At 50.3% G+C, this 20,739-nt stretch overlaps 1 protein-coding gene across 5 annotated transcripts in view; it reads left to right on the forward strand.

Moving 5' to 3' along the window:
* The window catches only part of ADCY3 (adenylate cyclase 3), a 103,829-nt gene that overhangs the window by 56,888 nt on the left and 26,202 nt on the right, over positions 1-20,739 (forward strand). The gene's annotated exons all lie outside the window — the stretch shown is intronic.

Here is a 20,739-nt window from a genome sequence, read left to right on the forward strand (position 1 = left end):
TGCAGAAGCCATCCTCTGTCCTTAGCCTCTTAGCCCTCACTTGCTGCTTGGATTCTTGGTCTCTCACCGCATGCCAATACTAAAGGGTAATAGGGTACAGAAAGTCAGGCTCACTATTGTATGGTTCTCTTTCCCAGGGGTCTTAGTGCCTCTACTCTCTCTGCCTTGGAATTTGCTCACAGTTCTCGTTTCTCCAGCCCCGTGAAAGCCCTCATCATTGCTCTCTCTCCAGCCTCTCGACCCCAGTTGCAGGGGAAAAATGGCAGTGTGTTGGGCTCACTTAAATGTGTTTCCCTTCCCCTGAGATCTTGGCTCCTCAAGTCCTGGCTGCTTTGTTTGTTTCCATAGCCTTTAAAGAGCTGGGTTTTTATGTATTTTATCTAGATTTTATAGTTGTTCTTGTCTGAAGGGTTGGCCTGCCATAAGATCCTCTATAGCAAAAGTATACAAGTATAAAATTATAAAAGTATGAGAAAAAGGGTATACTAGGAAAAGTAAGTCATCCTGCCTACATTTCCCTTAACCATCCAGCCCCAAACATCAGACAATACCAATCACTGTTATCTTTTGAATGTACCCTTTCAGAGGTTTATAGAATTTTCACACACACACACACACACACACACACACATGGTAGCCTATTCATGCTCTTGTACTAAATCTTTTTTTTTTTTTTTTAAGATGGAGTTTTGCTCTTGTTGCCCAGGCTGGGGTGCAATGACACAATCTTGGCTCACTGCAACCTCCGCCTTCCAGGTTCAAGTGATTCTACTGTCTCAGCCTCCTGAGTAGCTGGGATTACAGGTGCTCGCCACTACACCTGGCTAATTTTTGGTATTTTTAGTAAATATGGGGTTTTACCATGTTGGTCAGGCTGGTCTTGAACTGCTGACCTCAGATGATCTGCCCACCTCGGCCTCCCAAAGTGCTGGGATTACAGGTGTGACCTACCGCACCCAGCTGCTGCTGCTGCTGCTGCTGCTGCTTCTTCTTTCTTCTTTCTTCTTCTTCTTCATTTTGAGACAGAGTCTCACTGTATTACCCAGGCTCTATATGAGGCTACAGTGCAGTGGTGCGATCTCAACTCATAACTTCCGCCTCCTGGGTTTAAGCTATTCTCCTGTCTCAGCCTCCCGAGAAGCTGGGACCACAGGCGTGCACCGCCACACCTGGCTAATTTTTGTATTTTTAGTAGAGATGGGGTTTCACCATGTTGGCCAAGCTGGTCTCAAACTCCTGACCTCAAGTGATCTGCTTGCCTTGGCCTCCCAAAGTGCTGGGATTACAGGTGTGAGCCACTGCACCCAGCCTCATATAGAGTTTCAAATAATTTATACTCCACCAGCAATGAGTGAGAGTACACTTGGGCACTTAGGTTTTCCTTGTTTATCTAGAAAATACCTCCTTGCTTTTGGAAACCTTCCCGAAAGGATTCCTGTTAGAAAACCCCAGCCCCAGGGAACTGGCTTCGAGGCAGGAGTGACATCCTGTGAGCTGTTTCCTGCCTTAGCCTCATTTGGCTCAAGCCACAGCCTGGTAAACTGAAGTTTGCAAGAGTTCCTTTGCTTTCTTGGCCTACATTGTATAATATTTGGCAAGAATATACAAGTATAAAGAAAATAAAAAGAGGCCAGCACAGTGCCTGTAATCCTAGCACTTTGGGAGGCTGAAGCAGAAGGACTGCTTGAGGCCAAGAGTTCAAGACCAACCTGGCCATCATGGTGAGACCCCATCTCTAAAATAAATAAAGAAAAAAGATTGACAGATTCTGTATTAGGGTTCTCTAGAAGGACAGAACTAATGGAATGGATACATATTCCATATACTTACACATATATGTGTATGTATATGTAAAGGGGAGATTACTAAGTATTAGCGCACACGATCACAAGGTCCCACAATAGGCCGTCTGCAGGTTGAAGAGCAAGTAGAGCCAGTCTGAGTTTCAAAACTGAAGAACCTGGAGAAGCATCCAGCACAGGAGCAAGATACAGGCGGGGAGGCTAGGCCAGTCTCTCTTTTCACATTTTTCTGCCGGTTTATATTCTAGCGAATTGGCCACTGATCAGGTTGTGACCGCCCAGATCGAGGGTGGGTCTGCCTTTCGCAGCCCACTCACTCAAGTGTTAATCTCCTTTAGCACCCGCACAGGTGCATCCAGGATCAATACTGTGTATCCTTCAGTCCAATCAAGTTGACACTCAGTGTTAACCATCACAGAGGCCTATTCCTTCAGGCCTTTTTTTTTTTTTTTTTGTCCCAGTATTTGAGAGTGTCCTAGCCATGTTTTATCCTCATTAAAAGATAACCCCTTCATCTCGTAAAGCATAGCAGCCCAGAACCAAGTACCCGAGTCTCTGCCTGTTTCCTATGGCATGAGGGGAGGTGGGTGTTCAGTAGTTATGAGCACAGCATCTGGACATAGCAGCCACTCAGACTGTCTGCCATCATATGATTGTTGGATAAAATTTTAAAGGTATGAGAAAGTAGAAGAGACCAGCAAAACTCCCTTAATCTGGGAGTCTCTCTGGAAGACAATTTTTAAAAACTATTATGGTATTATACATTAGGTTTGCAGCTAGAAAAACTCAAGTTTGCTTGATTGTTTTTCTTTTTTATAGAGGTAAAATGCACATAAACTAAAACCCCTCACAAGTGATTTAGTACACTCACAATGTGCCACCACCACCTCTAGCTGGTTCACAACATCTTTACCGGAAAGAAAACCTGGGACCTGAGTTTGATACCTGTTTTTTGTTTTTTTTTGTTTTTGTTTTTGAGATGGAGTCTCACTCTGTTGCCCAGGCTGGAGTACAGTAGCGCAGTCTCAGCTCACTGCAACCTCTACCTCCCAGGTTCAAGCAATTCTCCTTCGTCAGCCTCCCGAGTAGCTGGGATTACAGGTGTTGGCCACTGTGCCTGGCTAATTTTTGTGTTTAGAGACAGGGTTTTGCCATGTTGGCCAGGCTGGTCTGAAACTCCTGACCTCAGGTGATCTACCTGTCTTGGCCTTCCAAAGCGTCAGGATTACAGGCATAAGCCACCATGCCAGGCCCCAAACTTAATTTTTAAAACCAGATAGAAAGGGACCTGGTGAGCTCTGGGACAGGCCTTGCACATGAGGACACAGGACCCAGACTCTAGCACACTGCCACTGTCCTATGCTTGTCCTCACCTTGTGATGTACACCAGAGTCTGTACTGGGAGTTGGTGGGGTGGGGGAGGATGCCTCTGCTGGCCATTTTGGACCTGGATTTGCATCCACCGCCTCTGCCACCCTGGCTTTCTCTGTGTGGTATTGGCATTTCCCCTCTCTGGCCTTCAGTTTGATTTTCTGAAAATATGGGATTAAAAATAATACCATTGGCAGGGGCTAGTTTGGGAATCGCATGAAATGTAATTACGTGGTCCAAAAACGTGCTCTAAAATCCATGAAGCCCTTTGGGCCTCTGAGCTGCCGTCATGCTGGCCCCCAGCCCCTGGGGAGGCACCGGCTGGAGTCGGGGCTGTCAGGTGAGATGGGAGCTGGCTGGGGCCTGTCCCCTTCTCTGTTCCAGCCAGGACAGAGGTCACTCCCTCCTGAGGCACTGGGGCTGACGTTGAGAGTGGCGTGGGCTCTGGGCTGATTTGACGTTTCAGGAACATCAGCTGACAGGTCTTCGGAACTGAGTGCAGGCCAGGGCAGAGGCGGCATGACCCAGTCTCCCTTTCCTCCTGTGAAAGCCCCTCATGAGAATAAAAATGAGGTAATGGATGGAAAAATACTTCGGAAAGGGCCGCAGACAGCTCTGGTAGGAAAGGAACCAGAACCTGGTTTGAACGTGGCTCCACAGAGCCATTTGAGGTCAGTGTCACAGCAGGTCATCCCTTACTTACATGCGTGCTTATTGTCTTTAAGAAAATTCTCTATTTAAAAAAAGTGAGTGTCCCCTACACAAAAAAAAATTGTTATTCTACCCTCTGCAAAAAAGGGGCCTCCTTCCAGAATCGAGTGCTCAGGGTCAATGTCTCCCTTTTTATTTGGTCAGATGCTTTTATCTTGTTTTTCATTGTTGGTGTTTGTTTTGGTTTTTCTTGAGATGGAGTCTGACTCTGTCGCCCAGGCTGGAGTGCAGTGGCGTGATCTCAGCTCACTGCAACCTTCGCCTCACAGGTTCAAGCAATTCTCCTGTCTCAGCCCGCAGAGTAGCTGGGACTATAGGCTTGTGTCAATGGGGTTTCTCCATGTTGGCCAGGCTGGTCTCGAACTTCTGACATCAAGTGATCTGCCCACCTCAGCCTCAGTGATCTGTAAACTCAGCCAAGTGCTGGGTTTACAGGCATGAGCCACCGTGCCCAGCCATTTATCTTGTTTTCTAAGCTGCCTTAAGAGTGTGTGGCCGAAGGGAAGCACTGGCCACGTGGCTGTCCCAGCAGGGGTCTCCCTGCGGGGCCTCATCTTCCTCCGTTGCTGTGAAGTGAGGCGGAGAGATGTGCCAGTGACCTGAGCCCGCTCTCTGTGGCTGTCCCCTGGGAGGTTATACTTCTGTTATGAAGATGACAGGTCTCCTGCTAATGACAATCAACTCCCAGATGGGTGTGCAGCCAGCCACCGTCTAGGAGGGCGAGCCGGCACAGCCCCTCAAGCGGAGGCATCCCTTTCTGCCTCCTCACCGGGTGCACATGTCCAAGTGTCAATGGGTGTATTGAGGCAACAGAGCATTTGAGTAACGCAAGGGTCTCAGATTCCAATGACTTTGCTGCTTTAACCTCCCTGGCTCTAGCCTCCTGCACAGAGGTAGTGGGGCCTGCCCTGCCTTGTGGATTTGGAGCTTTCTGCCTGCAGCCCTGGCATGTGAAGCACCCTCTTTGCATCTGCCGAGCATGTATCTGACTTGGTAGGCTGTGCCATGGCGCATCCCTGTGGCGCATGGCCAACAGGGTGCACGCTGGCCTTGGTCCAGCCTCCCTGCTCTGTGGGCATGTGAGCGTAGAGCAGGAGGCCCAGAGGAAAGAACTGGAATTGTTTGTCTTTATTCCCTCATGACCATACTCCAGGGGTTAGTTAGGGACCTTGAGGGTTGCTAAGCACCCCAGGTGCCACCTGGCAACAGGCGGCACCCAGAAAACCCACTCGGCCCATACCTGCTGCCAGGTGGAGCTGTAGAACTGAGCCCCTGAATTGTACTCGGAATCACTTCCCAGGGATCGGAACATGGCTGAGGGAGGGTGTGGGGGGATGGAGGGAGGACAGGGACAGGCTTGTGCTTCCTTCAGACACGGCCTGTGCAGTCAGCTGGCCCTGTGCCTGGGCCTCCCTCAGGGAGGAGAGGACTGTTCACAGTGCCCACCCTCAGACAGGAGGCTGCAGCTGGGGCACATAGAGGGAGAAGCCAGGGCGGACTGCACGGGGTCTGGGGTGGAAAGCCATCCCTGTCTTCACCCATGGACCCCTGGAGAGCCAGCTCCGGTGGTCACTGGGTAGGCTTTCATTCAATTCTTGGGGACTGCACAGACAGCACAGCTGCCTCTCCCCGCCTCTCCTTCCGCTGTTACCCACACACAGGGTCACCTGTGAGTAGGGATGGTGTTTTTCCTTTGTGCTGGTCTTACAAGGAAGAACTCCCCACTGACCACAAGCATCAGACTCCCCTCTTGGGAGCCGTGGAGCTTGGGATGCTGGGAGGCTGCCATTTTCTAAGCTCGGATTTTATCTCTTGCTTTTCTGAATGTCCCTCCTCTGTGACCTTTTCCCAAGCCTGGTCACTGTTCCCCTCAAGACCTTTTGCTATGAGGACAAGGAGTCATCAACCCTGAGCCCTGTTCTGATAGGTGCTTGGTAGGGGAGAGGGGAATCGGGGCCAGAGGCCAGTCGCCTCTTGGCCTGGGGTTGGACTTTTAGTGCCAAGCCCTATTGCGCTACTGTTATCCTGGCAACAGTGAGGTTGGGGCAGAGGGACCAATAAGTGGGAAGAGGAGACAAGGCTGGTGTCCAGGGGGAGGGCTGTGCCTCTGCCTCTCCATAGATGCTCTTCGTCATGATATTCTCAGCATGTAATGTAATGGATCAAACCCGTCGTCTATTTCAGAGGAGACACAGACATGTCCCACTCCCAACACCAGCCTTGCATTGTACTTGCTATCGTAAAATTCTTCACAGAACCACCCGCAGAGATAACTAAATATTTTTAGTTTTTCTTTTAGCCTTGAGTGCCTCTCAGTGTGAGAAAATCCAGGTGCATCCCCCATGATGCGGAGTGGGCATTGGTCCTTCTGTCGGTTTCAACTCCTAACTTTTGGATGTCACAGAATGTTTTTCAACATAGCAAAACAGATCCACATTTTAGACAATGCAGATGATGAACCCACAGAAAACAGGTTGTCCTAAAGCAGTGCTGGGTTCCTGGTGGCAGTGGGAGGACGCTGGCCTTGTCGGGATGGACCCAAGCAGAGCTTGTGAGGACAGTACTGTTGATGGCCCATGCATGGCTGTGTGGCCACTGACCTGGGATCTGTTGGGCTCCGGCAGGTCTTAAGCCTTTGTCACATCCTTCAGCAGAATTTTTCCCAAAACAGTTGTAGAATTGCTGGAGAATTGTGGAATTGTCCACTGTGGCCAGTGTTGTGGTGCATTCTCTGTTTATTGGGCTGTAAGAATGAAGTTTTAGGCCGGGCGCGGTGGCTCACGCCAGTAACCCCAGCACTTTGGGAGGCCGAGGCGGGTGGATCACGAGGTCAAGAGATGGAGACCATCCTGGTCAACATGGTGAAACCCTGTCTCTACTAAAAATACAAAAAATTAGCTGGGCACGGTGGCGCATGCCTGTAATCCCAGCTACTCAGGAGGCTGAGGCAGGAGAATTGCCTGAACCCAGGAGACGGAGGTTGCGGTGAGCCGAGATCGCGCCATTGCACTCCAGCCTGGGTAACAAGAGCGAAACTCCGTCTCAAAAAAAAAGAATGAAGTTTTGTTAGTAATAATAAGTGTAGTTTTATTGAGCGTTTACTTTGTGCTAGGCCCTGGATAGTGTTTTTATTGGATTATTTAATTTAATGAGATATGTGTTTTACTAGCTGGCACTTCCTCCCGGCTCTATTTGGGAGATGTGTTAACATGAAGAATCAGTTAGGTAGTCCTTGGACCACAGCTGGCCTGTGGGTATCTGTTTTGTTTGACCTTCCTAGAGTGTTAACATTTTCTAATATTTAAAAATTTGTGCACTCTACATAAAAGCCTGGGTTTCTGACTTGCTTAGAAATTGGAAAGATCTGGCGACAAAGGCTGTGACTAAGACTTGCATTCACATTCTAGCTAGGTCGCTTAGCTAAGTACTTATCCACTCTTGAGCCCAGGAGTTCAAGACCAGACATGGCAAGAACTTATCTCTACAAAAAATTATAAAAAGATATACCCAGGCATGGTGGCATGTACCTATAGTTCCAGCTACTTGGGAGGCTGAGGCAGGAGGATCACTGGAGTCCAGGAGATTAAGGTGCAGTGAGCCATGGTTGCATTTCAGCACCCCAGCCTGGGACACAGTTAGACCCTGTCTCTTAAAAAAAAGAATCATCAAACCACAGGCATTTCAGGCACTGGGGATATATATAGTTGTGAACAGAACAGATTCTGGTACAGGTGACACACTGAACAGACATGATGTGTCAGGAGCCAGGAAGGGCTGAGGGGAGAAACAAAGCAGAGGAAGGAGCTTAGGGAGTGCTGTGGGTTAAGGTGGAAATTTTGTCTACTTAATTTTCTTGGGCCTTTATGCCCACAGTGGTACTGAGCTGTGGCATCTGGGTCAAGGACAGAAGCAGGTGGTGTTTGCTTCTGCTGCAGACATTGCAAGCGCAGTTTCCACCAATCACAGATACGAGCCTTCCGCATCCTTCTCGACACCAGGCTCCAGGCAGCTGCTCTCTGCCCGTCAGAGTTGGCACAGCACTTGTTACTACAGAGTCCTAGAGCTGCGCTGTTCAATATGGTAGCCACTTGTCGTGTGTAGCTATTTAATTAAATTTGATTAAAATAAAAATACATAAAGTCAGTTTTTCAGTAGCACTGGCCATATTTCATGCGCTCAATGGCTAAATGTGGCTGGTGGCTACCCTACTGGACCGCAAAGATACAGAGCATTTCTGTGAGTGCAGGAAGTTCTGCTGGCACTATTCTAGAGGATGGTGGCTTGCCCCTTGGGCCAGGTTTCCTAGTTGACAGCTTATTAACTCACCAAACCTCTAAGGAGTACCAGCTCTTTGCCAAATATTCATGGTGAGGGCTCCAGGTACCACACAGGTGACCATCTTTGGGGCCAGTGTGCTATCTCCCGAGACTGAAGTTACCTTGGCCCACACGGTGGCCCCTGTCTCTGAGGACTGCACCCAAGGCCAGGCCAGTGACCAGATGTTCCACATGTTCATCGTCCCCTCTCCTGCTCTGACAGGGTGAGAGCTCTGGGCTGACCCTGGGTCTGTGTGATTTTCGCACTGTTCTAGATGACATGGCCTGGTGGCTCGTTAGTCTGGCTCCACCAACACTGAGATTAAATGTGGCCCTGCTTCTCTTGGGGCCTGTCAATCTGGGGACACTGGCCTGGTGCCTGTTCTCATGCTGGAGGTCTTGTTTCCAAATATGCTGACTTTTAAAGTTATGCCGCTCCTCCCTCCTCTAAATTCCCACAGCATTTGGCTGAAGATGCGAAGCACTCCTGCTCTGGGAGACCAGTCACTTCCATGCATGACCATTGCCCCACGTGTCCAAACTCTTTGAAGTACTGTTTGCCTTTGACCTGCCCAGTGTTTAGCTCAGGGACATGCATAGATGATGAGTGACCGTTCTTTGAGTCACTGAGGTTGTGAACATGTCTCTTGGATAGGGGCAGCACACGTGGGCCCCCTAGTCTAAATGGCGGCAGCATTGGAGTTTTCAGATTTTACACATTGTGGTCCTTCGTCCCTGTATCAGGGAGAGGTGAGCTGTTTGGGCTCTGGCCTCCCGAGGTTACTAGGCCTGGTCCTTCTTCATTCCCTGCCTCCCACAGCCATCTCTGGTCAGGTAGTCAGGCCATGATGGACACTCTGGTGGGATCCAGCTTCCAAACTGGATGCTCTAAGAATCTGGATGAATTAAAACCAGAACAGACTGGTTTGTGAAGTACCTGTGGGTATGCTCACAGCCTATGATGGGTTACAGTGACATGTATTTGTTGTGTGTACTTCAGCACATGGCACTTAGGACACACACGGACACACCCACCTGACAGACAAGCAGACTTCCTATACATACCTCATGCAGACACTGTAGGCAGTGGATGTGTACATCCAGATGCATGTATGTACATGTGCAAGTGCTCACATATGGACACACACACACACACACACTCACTCACACGCATGCACTCCCAGCCACCTGGGCACTGTTGGTCTCTCTCCACTTCACTGTCTCTGTCTTATAAGGATGCTGGAAAAACTTAGCGTCTCACCAGCCAACCTCATTTATCCAAATCCCACCTGGCCTCCTTGCTGTAATTAACTCCTGACTGCCTCATCAGAGCCTTAGCTGTAACAGCTCGGAGGCCCCTGGGAGCAGTGCTGGCTGGCTCTTTCGATCTCAGTCCTGAGCCAGTACAAAGCAAGGCCTGGCATGACTCACCCCTGAGTAGAAGGGGGGCTTGGCTGGTTCCTTCTTGGAGCCCTGTGGAGGCCATGCTGACAGACTGTCCTGGCCAGGGAGGCAGGGGGCTCACAGCCCATCTGAGCAGCTCAACAACTCTGCTCTCAACCAAGATCCCAGCCCAGGAGTCCAGTATCTCCCCAGGCCCCTCCCAGCCCTCCAACCCACTGCAGGCCTGCACATTGCCCAGGGCAGGCCTGGGTGCTTCTCCCCAGGATCTGGGCAGGCTCTTGCTTTACCCAGGAAACCTACTGGGAACTTCCAGGGCTTGTTTTCCTCTGGACTTTGATTCCTTTCCCAGAGAGGGTTAGGGCCTTGACTTGTATTACCATGTTGTATTTTTAGGATAACTATTAAGGACTTGCAGGGCTGAGGAGACGGAGAGACTTTACCCTCTTCCTCTCTGTGCAGCGCTGCATCTCAGCACCCAGGCCTTGGCACCCAGGGTTTGGCCATGTCCACTCCTCCAGGCCAGCTTTCCACCCATGCTCAGCTCCTCCCGTGGTCTCTCCTCTGGGTTTCTGGGAATGGGAGTTGACCACCTCTCAGGGTAGCACATTCTTTGAAGTGATTGACTCTTGAACTGTTTGACTCTTTAAAAATTCTCCCTTCTCTGAAAGCAACACTCTGTTCCCCAGCCGCCTTTCCTCATTAGTTTTCTCTCTTGGGGCCTCCAAAGCAAGTCTTGTCCATTTTCCACACAACAGCTTTCCTCAGACTTAAAGACCGCTCCGTGATCACACAGAACCCCCTGTCCTCCGGGCTGATTCCCAGCCCCTCAGCATTGGCCCACCTTCGGATGCTGGCACTCAGGCTCCCTTACCCCATGGTCATTCCCTGATGAAGCCCTAGGTGATTGGTTTCTTCCTAAGGTTGGGGCAGGGGTCCTGGGGCTAAGGACTAGCCTGGTTGAGCTGGATCAGGGCCCTTATTTTCTGTCACACAGCACAGAGCCACGGGGCTTGTTCAGGCAGCTACTTTATGCTGGGAATTAATTTTATTTTAATTTTTTGGAGGGAAGAGTCTTGCTCTGTTGCCCAGGCTGGAGTGCTGTGGCATGATCTCAGCTCACTGCAACCTCTCCCTCCCCGGTTCAGGCGATTTTCATGCTTCAGCCTCTTAAGTAGCTGATACTACAGGTGCCTGCCAACCATGCTTGGCTAATTTTTATATTTTTAGTAGGGACAGGGTTTCACCATGTTGGCCAGGCTGATCTTGAACTCCTGACCTCAAGTGATCTGTCTGCCTTGGCTTCCCAAAGTGCTGGGATTACAGGCATGAGCCACCATGCCCGGCCTGAGAATTCATTTAAAATCTAACAGTATCTTAAATGGTAGCTGTCCCCCCTCTACCCCGGCAATATTGGTATACTCTGCCCCCCCACTCTGTTCTCCTGCAGTTGTTTTTCATTTTGGGGATTCAGATAGAGACTCTGACCTTTGTCCCTTCTGAATTTCATTCATCCTGTACAATTCACCAGATCACAGCAGAGCAAAAGCCACATGAGCCACTTGTCCCATGACACGCTGGCCACACATTTCTAAATACAGCCTCTGTGTCTTCAGAGGAGTTCTCCTTCTGGAATGATTTACACTTTAAACAAAGAAAGAGGCCTAAGAGACACCCATTTTGTAGGGTGAGGAACCAAGCCCCTGGGGTGAAGAGCTTGCTCAGGCCTGGGGGCCTTTGCAGCATAACCCCAGATCAGTGAGCTTTGCTTTACCCCCCAAAACCCCTGGGTGATGTGGCTGTTCCTCTGACAGATGTTATGATTTTAAACATGCTTTGTTTCTTCAGCAAAGCCACCTTTGGCATTTGCTGAAGAAGTCATTACTGTCTTCACATCTATTGCCTCAACCTCAATAGACACTCCTCTGTTTAGTCCAGGTCATCAGATAAAAAGTAGCTTCAGGCCGGGCGCGGTGGCTCAAGCCTGTAATCCCAGCGCTTTGGGAGGCTGAGGCAGGTGGATCATGAGGTCGAGAGATCAAGACCATCCTGGTCAACATGGTGAAACCCTGTCTCTATTAAAAATACAAAAAATTAGCTGGGCATCGTGGCGCATGCCTGTAATCCCAGCTACTCAGGAGGCTGAGGCAGGAGAATTGCCTGAACCCAGGAGGCAGAGGTTGCGGTGAGCCGAGATCGCGCCATTGCACTCTAGCCTGGGTAACAAGAGCGAAACTCCATCTCAAAAAAAAAAAAAAAAAAATAGCTTCGAGTGAAGGAAGGGTCCTTTTTCCACAGTCCAGTTCTCTGGAACCCTGGCACCCTCTGCCGAAAATGACAGACCCAGAGCAAAGCCACCACAGGCCACAGCTTCAAGACGCCATGCCTGAACAGGTGCAGTCCTGGGAGGGAGGTGGCCTCTTTGTCCTCAAGCAATTTTTATAAAGGAGAAACAACACCAAAGGGACCTGAAGTTGATCACAATAATTCACATGATGATGAGTATCACCATTCAGTTGTGTACTGATTATTACAGATGCTTATTCAATGGATATATTCATTGTACATATAGAATCAGTGTATATGAATCAGTATGAATGAATAATAATGTTCAGTGGTGGACATTGAATAGCAATGGAATCCACAATGCCAAGAGCTTTAAAGAGATGGGGCGCACTGGCCAGGCGCGGTGGCTCAGGCCTGTAATTCCAGCACTTTGGATGGCCAAAATGGATGGATCACCTGTGGTCACGAATTTGAGACCAGCCTGGCCGGCATGGTGAAACCTTGTCTCTACTAAAAATACAAAAATCAGCCAGGCACGGTGGTGTGTACCTGTAGTCCTACCTACTCAGGAGACTGGGGCAGGAGAATTGCTTGAACCAGGGAGGTGGAGGTTGCAGTGAGCTGAGATAGAGCACTGCTGCACTCCAGCCTGGGTGAGAGTGACTCCATCTCAAAAAAAAAAAAAAAAAAAAAAGATGGGATGTGATTCAATAAAGTTCTGAAAATCACACTATAGAACAATCGTAACAGTAAAAAAGGATTAAGGGGAAAAATACAAAGAATATGAAAGTTGCTGAGCGACCCCCGGCCCCCAGGTGCTTCCCTGCCACACCTTCCCCTGCAGCAGCTCCTCACAGCGGGGTCCTGTGCCATCCTTGGGCCTTGGGAATGGGGCAAGGTCGCCGCATGCTGCATCCTGGGGTGTGCAGCCATCTCCACCTTGAAGCGCTTCACACTGGCTTTGAGGGTCACGTTTTCAGCTTCTTCCTTATCCCCAAGTCCTTGGTTGCAGGTTTTGCCTCCTAGTTTGATATGGCTGGAGGCAATGCTCTTGGTAGGTAGAATCTTCCAGAATGTTGTACAAATCACACACACACACACACACACACACACACCCCCTCCAGCCGTTCCTTTCCTCTAAGTTTCTTTTCCTTCAAATCTTGCTCCTCAAGAGACACTTCTCAAACCTCAAGCGCATATGGGTACCTCAAGGTCCGTGGTTCCCCACCCTCATGAGCACAGGTGATGCTGAAGCCACAGCCCCACCGGCCACACTCTGGGTAGGGCAGCCTGAAGTCCTGGGAGTGGGCTCAGCTGAACCAGGCCTGCACTCCCAGCACAGGCTCGACCACTCCATTTGGTAGTGACGAGGGTGACCTGAGTTTCCACAGGCATTTTTGGCAGTTCAGGTCCTCAGGCAGCAGCTCCCAGTGCATGGGGAGGTATGCAGGAGCCTGCTGTTGGTGTTGGGGAGCAGCAGGCCTTTGTCAGGATCTGGGGCTGTCCTGCCATCAGGCCCTACATGTTCAGCCCAGTTGGGTACTTTCCAAGTACATGGTACCCACTCATGCCTGCTCTGAGGTGGGCCTTTGCCACATGGGCCCTTTCTCTCCTCAGCCTGTGAGGAGGAGCACCGGACAGTGAGGCTGGGGAGGACAGGTGACCCACCAGTGTCCTTAGGCCACAGGGTGGGGATGGAGCCACAGAGGCAGCACCCTTCTCCTCTTCCTCTTCTCTGCTCAATGTGGGTTCCAGGGAGGACTCCAGCAGCTGCTGCCACCAGCATCCCTGCACCCCCCACCCCTGCCTGGTGCCTGGCAGTGGCAGCCACCAGATGTCTTTGAGGACCTAAGATGCCACAAGGACAGTGGATTGCAGAGGAGGAGCAGACCAGGATGCTGGGAGAGATTATTAGGGGCAGTTGTAATTCTTTACCAAGGCAGCCGCCAGTCCATTTCTGTGAGGAGAACCCACCTGGAGGGGCTGCCTGATTCCCAAACTGGGCAGCATGGAGCTCTGAGGAGGGTGTCGAGAGACAGGGCCAGAGCTGCACACTCAGGGCCTCACTATGTTACAAAACACCAGGGGTTTGGTCTGGGTCCGGCTGCTTGCATAGAAAGCCAATCACTGTGACAGCAAGTATTGCCGAGGAAGAAGGCTTTAATTGGGTGCTGTGTTAGGGGAGATGGGTACTCAGTCTTGAATCCATCTCCCTATCCTAAATCTGGGGTTTATAAAGCAGGGAAGAAATGGAACAATGTGTAAGAGAACAGGAATGAGAGGTCCTGAGTCTCATTGTCTGGTTGTGGTGGTCTGGTTGGTAAGTTTCAGTTATTCGATACTTTTTGAGAGGCCTGGAGGTCCTTTCCTGAGAAAGGAACTCAGATAAAACGAATATAAGTTTCAAGCTTTAAGACAGAGGGATCAATTTCCATATTTATTTTAAAGAATAGTATATGGGACCTATTGGAAAGGTTTCAACCGATGTTCCTGGGCACTGGGGGACCATCATATCTGTAGCTGGAAATAATCCAGCAGTGGGGGATAGCATTAGAATGACATGAATGCAGGTGAGAGAACTGGGGTGGGAAGAACACAAAAACTCACCCATCCCAGGGGTCTCAGAGACCTGAACAACTCAGGTCACCCTCGTCACTACCAAATGGAGTGGTCGAGCCTGTGCTGGGAGTGCAGGCCTGGTTCAGCTGAGCCCACTCCCAGGACTTCAGGCTGCCCTACCCAGAGTGTGGCCGGTGGGGCTGTGGCTTCAGCATCACCTGTGCTCATGAGGGTGGGGAACCACGGACCTTGAGGTACCCATATGCGCTTTGGGACTTCATCTCTCCATCCCTAGGTTTTGTCACCTGCAAAATTGATTGTACATATATGATAATACAGGGTTGATGCAGTTTTAGCAAAGAAGAGGAACAATTTTGACTATGGGTGGACAGCATCTGTCACCTTGTGGGTGCTGTGTTCATGAGAGCTACAGAGTGAAGCCAGCCCAGGGTGATGTTCTGTCACTTGGCTCCCCAGGAGGACCACTGCCTTCCCCCACCTCAGTTTTGTCTGTGGGGCTGTGGGTCTCCTTGCTTCGTGCCTGGCCATAGGTTCTGCCTTCTCAGGTTATCTCCAGGCTGACCAGGAAGTCAGGAGCCAAGCCCAAAGGCCTTGAGGGATATTCCCTTTCTAAGAAAACTGTGGGCCTTCCAGAGAAGCAGAGGTCAGGGCCAGGATCACAGCTGGAGGCAACAGTTTATTTTAATTTAAAATGTGTTTTAAAAACAACCACCAGCACCATAGAGCAACTTTGAAAAACATTTAAGGTTTTCCCTGAATTCAGTTCCCCAGTTAAATGAGCATTTTCTCTTTGCATTTATCCCTTGGCCTTTATTTATATGCACACAGGGATCCCAGCATCACCTTCATGGAATACAATTTTATCCTGCTCTTCTCTCTGTCACTTTATTGTTGCAATGATAAACTATACTGTTGTTTCATTATGGTCATTCTTAAGGTTGTAGAATCTTCCATCCAGAGGACGTGTCTGTTTAATCAGCCGTTTGCTGGGCATTGGGCTACTTGCAGTTTTTCTACCAGTGTGAAGTCACGCTGCAATGCAGGTCATCTTCTACATACATCTTTTTTACTTCTGCTGGATTTTGGGCAATAAAGTCTCAGAAGAGCTTTCAATGGGTCAAAGGCTTGGAACATTTTTATGACTCTCAAAACATACAGCATGCTGGGGAGACCAAACCACATCGATCAGCCCTGGGACCCTGAGCAGTCCTAGGCTGCTATGGATGGCCTCTCCCCTGCACCCCTGTCCCCCACTGTGGGACACATTTGACAAGTCACTGGGATCTCAGCCTCCTTCCTTCCCCAGGAACACAAATGAAGGGGTGCTGGAGTCTTTAGCCAGGCCCTGGAATGGTAATGGGGGATCTTCTGTGTGTGTGTGTGAGCATTCCAGAAGGTCTGAAGCTAGTACCACACAGTCATGAAGGGAGCCAGGATCTGAGAATAGGTTTAGAACCCCTGAAACTCAAAGGGCAAACAAGGTCAGCACCAATAGAGAGGCACCAACAAAGTGGGTGTCAATGAGGAAGGAGGAAGAGGCACCCTTGGGCAGGGGCCAGGGCCTTTCTGGAGAGGTGACATGTGAGGTAGGTGTCGAAGGTATGGGGAGGGAAGGATGTTCCACAGAGAGTGATGCCAGAGAGGGGACGGGGTGGGGGGTGGGTAGCAAGAAAAGGAAATAATCCAGCTAGTCTACCCCAAAGGGCCACAAGGAGAGCAGTGGGGGATAGCATTAGAAAGACAGGTCAATGGCATGGTGAGGGGCCCGGGGCTCCACTGAGGGTGCTGGGTGCCGGTGTCGCACAGCTTAGAGGACATCCAGACACCATACCGAAGGCAGACTGAATCAGAGGAGCCGGCTAGCACCTGGGAGACATGTTCGGAGGTGGTTGCCAGAGGCCCCGAGGCTTGGGGGATGGCAGCTGGCGGAGGGGACCCTCTCTCCCATGGGCCTTCGCCTCCGGGACCCTCCTCCTCCTCTCCCTGCTGTAGGTTCCACGTCTCCTCTCTTCTGCACACACTGCTGTCTTGTTTAAGACCCGTCTTGTTACAGATTGACTCCAAGTGGACTGTCCGCCTGCTTCACTTTTCAAGGTTGACTCTAAGGTTTCCACAAACCACACCGGGAATTGGCAGCCTTAATTTACAGCCATAGCTCCCTTCTTGTTATTTTTAAGATTGACAGTCATTGATTTTCTGCTTTCAGAATTCATATGTGCTCTTAGCAAAGGTGATGGAAATGCAAAATGGAAAACATGGAAATTCCCCCCGTCCCACCCCCAGAGAGAATCTCACGGCCGTTTCACTGATGTGGCCCTTCTGAGGCGCCTGTTTTGGGCTCCAGGGCTGCCCTGGTTTTGTACCTCTGCTGTCCCTTTGCTCTGTGTTGGTAGACAGTCTCAGAGACCTGAGCCTTGCCAGGAGGAGGCCCAGCGGGGTCTGGAGGGAACCAGGATTGTGGTCAGGGGCATGGAGCTCCCACAGGACTGGGTTGCACTCTCGGGTCCCCAAGGTTCCAAGGGAGCCTGAAGAACCTTTCTGAAGGGACAGAGCTCTGAGATAGAGCCAGGAGGGCAGGAAAAGCCTGTGTGGGCCGTGGCTGCTGGAACCATTGCATGCAGGTGGGAGGGAGGCCAGCATGGTGCTGCGACATTCCTAAACCTCATGTGCCACGCCCCTCCTGCCTGCACACCTGACCGGGCCTCCCCACACGCCTCACACATCTGCCCTCTCCTTCCCCAAGCATCAGTCTGAATGCACACATGGCCAGGGGTGCCGAGACTCACATGGAAGGCAGGACCCTTCCTTGTGTCCCCTTCATTGTCCCAACTACAGTAAGTCGAGCTCATGAGGTCATGCTGAGCAACCCAGAGGGTTTGTGCCGAACCTGGCACGTCTCACTGGAACTCAACCTAAACACTCTGGCTAACTTTGAAGCCCAGAGGAACACTAGGCTCTATCTTTCTGAGCCACCTGCTGTCTCCACACCCTCAGTCACGCTTCATAGCATATGACAGTGGGAACAGCTAGACTACGCTGAGCACTTACTGTGGACCAGCACTGTTCTCAGTGCTTGCCGGCAATGAATCACGTGGCCCCCTACTTTCCTACCCAGGATACTAAGGCACTGGGAGGTTTAGTAACCTGCCTGATAGTCACAGTGAGTGCGGGCGGGACTGGGGCTGAGCCAGGCCAGCACCCATAATCCTGACCCACTTCCTCCAGACTCCTCAGCTCAGCCTGCCCCTCAGGACTCTAGCAGCTGTCTCCGTTAAGAGGCTGTCCTTAAGAGCTGGTGGGGCCCCATCACTGGCTTTTCTTGAAAACCTCCCAGAGGCTCATCTCTTCTGCAAGCCAAGAGCTTTTTCTACCATATCTGGTTAGTTAGGTTCCAAGAGGGGTCCTTGGGTCCCACGCAGCATGCCTCCACCCGTTTCTTTGCATCGGGCATCCTCTTGCCACACCCGACTGGCAGAGAGGGAAACAAACACCACAGTTGCCTGAGTTGCTCTTCCCAGGCTCAGGGCCTGGGAGAACCGGGTGCTACTTCCCGGGCTTAGGTCGAGCCAGGGCAGGGCACGCAGTGGGGTTACTTTGGCTTCTCATTACTATGCTGTAATGCCATGCTTGTGGTTCTTAACAGTGAAGAGACATCACTGTGGAAATGGAAGAATTTTCACCCTTCTGGTAAATACATACCCAAGATTGAGAAGAAAAAGAGGTTTAATTGGACTTACAATTCCACATGGCTAGGGACGCCTCAGAATCACAGCAGGAAGTGAAAGGCACTTCTTACATGGTGGTGGCAAGAGAAAACAAGCAAGGAGCAAAAGCAGAAACCCCTGATAAACCCACCAGATCTCGTGAGACTTCCTATCATGAGAATAGCATGGGAAAATTGGCCCCCAGGATTCAATTACCTCCTCCTGAGTCCCTCCCACAACACATGAGAATTCTGGGAGATACAATTCAAATTGAGACTTTGAGTGGGGATACCAGCCAAACCATATAATTCCATCCCTGGCCCATCCAAATCTCATGTCCTCACATTTCAAAACCAACCACACCCTCTCAATAGTCCCCCAAATTCTTATTCCAGCATTAACCCAAAAGTCCATAGTCTAAAGTCTCATCTGAGACAAGGCAAGTCCCTTCTGGCTATGAGCCTGTAAAATCAAAAGCAAACTAATTACTTCCTAGATACAATGGAGGGTACAGGTATTGGGTAAATATAGCCATTCCAAATGAAAGAAATTGGCCAAAATAGAGGGGTTACAGGCCCCATAAAAGTTTGAAATCCAGCAGGGTAGTCAAATTTTAAAGCTCCAAAATGATCTCCTTTGACTCCAGGTCTCACATCCAGGTCACGCTGATGCAAGAGGTGGGTTCCCATGGTCTTGGGCAGCTCCACCCCTGTGGCTTTGCAGGGTACAGCCACCCTCCTGGAAGCTTTCATGGGCCGGCACTGAGTGTCTGCGACTTTTCCAGGTGCACAGTGCAGGCCATCAATGGATCTACTATTCTGGGGTCTGGAGGATGGTGGCCATCTTCTCACAGCTTCATTAGGCAATGCCCTAGTAGGGACTCTGTGTGGGGGCTCCAACCCCACATTTCCCTTCTGTACTGCCCTAGCAGAGGTTCTCCATGAGGGCCCTGCCTCTGCAGCAAACTTTTGCCTGGGCATCCAGGCATTTCCATACATCTTCTGAAATGTAGGTGGAGGTTTCCAAACCCCATTTCTTAACTTCTGCATACTCAGGCTCACCACCACATGGAAGCTGCCAAGGTTTGAGACTTCCATCCTCTGAAGCCACACAGCTCAAGCTCTACAGTGGCCCCTTTCAGCCACAGCTAGAGTGGCTGTGACACAGGGCACCAAGTCCCTAGGCTGCACACAGCATAGGCACCCTGGGTCCAGCCCACAAAGCCACTTTTTCCTCCTAAACCTCAGGTCCTGTGATGGGAGGGGCTGCTGTGAAGTCTCTGACATGCCCTGGAGACATTTTAACCATGTCTTGGTGATTAACATTCTGTCCACCAGTGACTTATGCAAGTTTCTGCAGCCAGCTTGAATTCTCCTCAGAAAATGGGATTTTCTTTTCTATTGCATAGTCAGGCTGCAAATTTTCCAAATTTTTATGCTGTTTCCCTTTTAAAACTGAATGCCTTTAACAGCACCCAAGTCATGTCTTGAACGTTTTGCTGCTTAGAAATTTCTTTCACCAGGTACCGTAAATCATCTCTCAGGTTCAAAGTTCCACAAATCTCTAAGGCAGGGGCAAAATGCCACCAGTCGCTTTGCTAAAACCTAACAGTCACCTTTGCCCCAGCTCCCAACAAGGCAAGTAAGAGACCACCTCAGCCTGGACCTTACTGTTCATGTCACTATCACCATTTTTGTCAAAGCCATTCAACAAGTCACCAGGAGGTTTCAGACTTACCCACAGTTTCCTGTCTTCTTCTGAGCCCTCCAAACTGTTTCAGCCTCTCCCTGTTACCCAGTTCCAAAGTCACTTCCGCATTTTCAGTTATCTTTTTGGTAGTGTGCCACTCTGCTGGCACCAGTTTACTGTATTAGTTCGTATTCATGCTGCTGACAAAGACATACTGCGAAGAAAAAGAGGTTTAATTGAACTTATAGTTCCACATGGCTGGGGAGGCCTTGGAATCATGATGGGAGGCGAAAGGCACATCTGACATGGTGGGAGCAAGAGAAAATGAGCAAGAAGCAAAAGCGGAAACCCCTGATAAACCCATCAGATCTCATGAAATTTACTATCACGAGAATAGCACAGGAAAGACTGACCCACCTGATTCAGTTACCTTCCCCTGGGTCCCTCCTACAATTCCGGGAGATACAGTTCAAGTTGATATTTGGGTGGAGAGACAGCCAAACCATACTAAAGAGCAAAACCACTGTAACCTCTTCAGGCAAGGGCCAGTGCCAGGCATCCTCACCTTGTCCTAATGGTGTGACTCCCTCCAAGAAAGGTGATACATTCTCCCTATGAAGCCACAGACTGCAGAAGTCAGGGACCCCCATATGGTGGGATAGGGAAGCAGGGGGCCTCTCCCTGTAGCAGAGCTGATTGTCCTAGGGGAGGCCTTTGGTTTACCAGGTGCTGCTGGCCTGAGTACAACAGCAGGCTCTGGGGACCTCTTGGCAGCTCCATCCAGAGGAGAGGAGTTCAGCCTTCACCTCCTCCTGCCATGGAACAGGTGCATCTGATGTGCAGGATGAGCTGGCCTCTCTCGGGCCTCAGGGACCCTGA

The sequence above is a fragment of the Callithrix jacchus genome, chromosome 14, assembly GCF_049354715.1.
Source record: "Callithrix jacchus isolate 240 chromosome 14, calJac240_pri, whole genome shotgun sequence".
NCBI lineage: Eukaryota > Metazoa > Chordata > Mammalia > Primates > Cebidae > Callithrix > Callithrix jacchus.